This window comes from Arachis ipaensis, chromosome B5, assembly GCF_059453495.1.
Source record: "Arachis ipaensis isolate K30076 ecotype BB chromosome B5, ASM5945349v1, whole genome shotgun sequence".
In the NCBI taxonomy this organism is placed as follows: Eukaryota; Viridiplantae; Streptophyta; class Magnoliopsida; order Fabales; family Fabaceae; genus Arachis; species Arachis ipaensis.
Genome location: NC_142440.1, coordinates 128026424 through 128031042, shown reverse-complemented (window position 1 = coordinate 128031042; position 4619 = coordinate 128026424). Strand labels below are relative to the sequence as shown.

Sequence of the window (4619 nt, the reverse complement as noted above, 5' to 3'; positions counted from 1 at the left end):
CTAGATTCTACTAAAAACATACAAAAAACAATGCCAAAAAGCATATAAATTATCCGCTCATCACAACACCAAACTTAAATTGTTGCTTGTCCCCAAGCAACTGAAAATCAAATAGGATAAAAAGAAGAGAATATACTATAAATTCTAAACTATCAATTAAACATAGCTCCAATCAGATGAGCGGGACTTGTAGCTTTTTGCCTCTTGAATAGTTTTGGCATCTCGCTTTATTCATTGAAGTTCAGAATGATTGGCATCTATAGGAACTCAGAGTTCAGATAGTGCTATTGATTCTCCTAGTTCAGTATGATGATTCTTGAACACAGCTATTTTATGAGTCTTGGCCGTGGCCCTAAGCACTTTGTTTTCCAGTATTACCACCGGATACATAAATGCCACAGACACATAATTGGGTGAACCTTTTCAGATTGTGACTCAGCTTTGCTAAAGTCCCCAATTAGAGGTGTCCAAGGTTCTTAAGCACACTCTTTTTTTGCTTTGGACCTTGACTTTAACCGCTCAGTCTCAAGTTTTCACTTGACACCTACACGCCACAAGCACATGGTTAGGGACAGCTTGGTTTAGCCGCTTAGGCCAGGATTTTATTCCTTTAGGCCCTCCTATCCACTGATGCTCAAAGCCTTGGGATCCTTTTTATTTACCCTTGCCTTTTGGTTTTAAGGGTTACTGGCTTTTTGCTCTTGCCTCTTGGTTTTAAGAGCTTTGGCTTTTTCTGCTTGCTTTTTCTTTTTCTTTCTATTTTTTTCGCCTATTTTTTTGTTTTTTTTTTTTTTTGAATGCAAGCTTTGTTCTTTGCTGCTTTTTCTTGCTTCAAAAATCATTTTTATGATTTTTTAGATTATCAAATAACATGTCTCCTTGTCATAATTCTTTCAAGAGCCAACATATTTAACATTCTTAAACAACAACTTCAAAAGACATATGCATTGTTCAAGCATACATTCAGAAAACAAGAAGCATTGTCACCACATCAATATAATTAAACTAAGTTTAAGGATAAATTCGAAACTCATGTACTTCTTGTTCTTTTGAATTAAAACATTTTTCATTTAAGTGAGGTGATGGATTCATAGGACATTCATAACTTTAAGACATAGTTACTAACTACTAATGATCATGTAATGAAGACACAAACATAGATTAGCACATAACATAGAAAACGAAAAATAGAAGAAATAAGAACAAAGAATGAATCCACCTTAGTGATGGTGGCGTTTCCTTCTTGAGGAATCAATGATGTCCTTGAGCTCTTCTATGTCTCTTCCTTGTCTTTGTTGCTCCTCCCTCATTGCTTTTTGATCTTCTTTTATTTCATGAAGGATGATGGAGTGCTCTTGATGTTCCACCCTTAGTTGTCCCATGTTGGAACTTAATTCTCCTAGGGAGGTGTTGATTTGCTCCCAATATTTATGTGGAGGGAAGTGCATCCCCTGAGGTGTCTCAGGGATCTCTTGATTTGCAGCCACATGTTCTACCACTGAGCTATAGATCCTTTACATAATTGTTTTACCACACCAAACTTAGAATGTTGCTTGCCCTCGAGCAAAAGAAGAAAGAATAGAAGAAGAAGAAGAAGATATGGAGGAGATGGAGGGATATGTGTATGGATGTGAGTGGTGAAAGGAAAACAGAAGGGATGACCATGAATGGATAGAGAGAGGGTGAGGTGGGTGGGGATCCTGTGAGATTCACAGATCCTGAGATGATCCTGTGGTGTCCACATATCCTGAGGTGTCAAGGATTTACATCCCTGCATCCATTAGGCATGTAAAATGCCCTTGCACACAACTCTGGGCATTCAGCGCCAGGTTGGTGCCCATTTTGGGCGTTCAACGCTCATTTGTTGCCCATTTCTGGCGTTGAACGCCAGAACCATGCTTGTTCTGGGCGTTCAGCGCCAGCTTCTCTCCAGGGTGCAATTCTGGCGTTCAGCGCCCAGATGATGCCCATTTTGGGCATTCAGCGCCAGAACCATGCTCTGTTCTGGCGTTGAACGCCAGGCAGATGCTTCCTCCAGGGTGTGATTTTTCTTCTGCTGTTTTTGATTCCGTTTTCAATTTTTATATTTATTTTGTGACTCCACATGATCATGAACCTATAAATACATATAACTAAGAAAAATATAGTTAGATAAATAAAAATTAGGTTGCCTCCCAACAAGCGCTTCTTTAATGTCAATAGCTTGACAGTGGGCTCTCATGGAGCCTCACAGATGTTCAGAGCATTGTTGAGACTCTCCAACACCAAACTTAGAGTTTGGATATGGGGGTTCAACACCAAACTTAGAGTTTGGTTGTGGCCTCCCAACACCAAACTTAGAGTTTGACTGTGGGGGCTTTGTTTGACTCTGCTTTGAGAGAAGCTTTTTCTGCTTCCTCTCCATGGATGCAGAGAGAGATCCTTGAGTTGTAAACACAAGGTTGTCCTTATTTAATTGAAGGATCAATTCTCCTCTGTCCACATCAATCACAGCTCTTGCTGTGGCCAGGAAAGGTCTTCCTAGGATGATGGATTCATCCTCTTCCTTTCCAGTATCCAGGACTATGAAATCAGCAGGGATGTAAAGGCCTTCAACCTTTACTAACACGTCCTCTACTTGTCCATAAGCCTGTTTTCTTGAATTATCTGCCATCTCTAATGAGATTTTAGCAGCTTGCACCCCATAGATTCCCAGTTTCTCTATTACAGAGAGGGGCATGAGGTTTATCCCTGAACCAAGGTCACACAGAGCCTTAAAGATCATGGTGCCTATGGTACAAGGTATTATGAACTTTCCAGGATCCTGTCTCATCTGAGGCAATGTCAGTTGATCCAAATCACTTAGTTCATTGGTGAATAAGGGAGGTTCATCTTCCCAAGTCTCAATACCAAATAATTTGGCATTCAGCTTCATGATTGCTCCAAGGAACTTGGCAGCTTGCTCTTCAGTAATGTCCTCATTCTCTTCAGAATAGGAATACTCATCAGAGCTCATGAATGGCATAAGGAGGTTCAATGGAATCTCTATGGTCTCTATATGAGCCTCAGAGTCCTTTGGTTCCTCAGAGGGAAACTCCTTATTGATCACTGGGCGTCCCAGGAGATCTTCCTCCTTGGGATTCACGTCCTCCTCTCTCCCATTGGGTTCGGCCATTTTGGTTATGTCAATGGCTTTGCACTCTCCTTTTGGATTCTCTTCTGTATTGCTTGGGAGAGTACTAGGAGGGATTTTAGTGATCCTTTTACTCAGCTGGCCCACTTGTGCTTCCAAATTTCTAATGGAAGACCTTGTTTCATTCATGAAACTCACAGTGGCCTTAGATAGATCAGAGACTAAGTTTGCTAAGCTAGATGGATTCTGCTCAGAATTCTCTGTCTGTTGCTGAGTGGATGATGGAAAAGGTTTGCTATTGCTAAACCTGTTTCTTCCACCATTATTAAAGCCTTGTTGAGGCTTTTGATCCTTCCATGAGAGATTTGGATGATTTCTCCATGATGGATTATAGGTGTTTCCATAAGGTTCACCTAAGTAATTCATCTCTGCTATTGCAGGGTTTTCAGGATCATAAGCTTCTTCTTCAGAAGATGCCTCTTGAGTACTGTTGGATGTAGCTTGCATTCCATTCAGACTCTGAGAAATCATATTGACTTGCTGAGTCAATATTTTATTCTGAGCCAATATGGCATTCAGAGTATCAACTTCAAGAACTCCCTTCTTCATAGGCGTCCCATTACTCACAGGATTCCTCTCAGAAGTGTACATGAACTGGTTATTAGCAACCATGTCAATGAATTCTTGAGCTTCTGCAGGTGTTTTCTTTAGGTGAATGGATCCACCTGCAGAAGTATCCAATGACATTTTTGCCAATTCAGACAAACCATCATAGAAGATATCCAGGATGGTCCATTCTGAAAGCATGTCAGTAGGACACTTTTTGGTCAGTCCTTTGTATCTCTCCCAAGCTTCATAGAGGGATTCACCTTCTTTCTGTCTGAAGGTCTGAACGTCCACTCTAAGTTTACTAAGCTTTTGAGGAGGAAAGAACTTGGCTAAGAAAGCCGGGACCAGCTTATCCCAAGAGTTCAGGCTATCTCTGGGTTGAGAGTCCAACCACACTCTAGCTCTGTCTCTTATAGCAAAAGGGAAAAGCATGAGCCTGTAGACTTCAGGATCTACTCCATTAGTCTTAACAGTATCACAGATCTGCAAGAATTCAATTAAGAACTGAAAGGGATCTTCAGATGGAAGTCCATGAAACTTGCAGTTCTGCTGCATCAGAGAAACTAGCTGAGGTTTCAGCTCAAAATTGTTTGCTCCAATGGTAGGAATGGAGATGCTTCTTCCCTGTAAATTGGAATTAGGTGCAGTAAAGTCACCAAGCATTCTCCTTGCATTATTGTTGTTAGGTTCGGCTGCCATCTCCTTTACTTGTTCGAAATTTTCAATAAGGTTGTCTCTGGATTGTTGTAATTTAGCTTCTCTTAGTTTTCTCTTCAGAGTCCTTTCAGGTTCTGGATCAGCTTTAACAAGAATTCCTTTTTCTTTATCCCTGCTCATAAGAAAGAGAAGAGAAAAAGAAAAGAAGAGGAATCCTCTATGCCACAGTAAAGAGGTTCCT

General features: G+C 40.7%; 1 non-coding gene across 1 annotated transcript; it reads left to right on the top strand.

The window, feature by feature from the left end:
* The first annotated feature begins 3913 nt into the window (after positions 1 to 3913).
* Positions 3914 to 4021, top strand: LOC148565735 (small nucleolar RNA R71). The gene has a single exon (XR_015883853.1). It is a non-coding gene; the product is annotated as a small nucleolar RNA R71 (small nucleolar RNA).
* Positions 4022 to 4619: the final 598 nt, after the last annotated feature.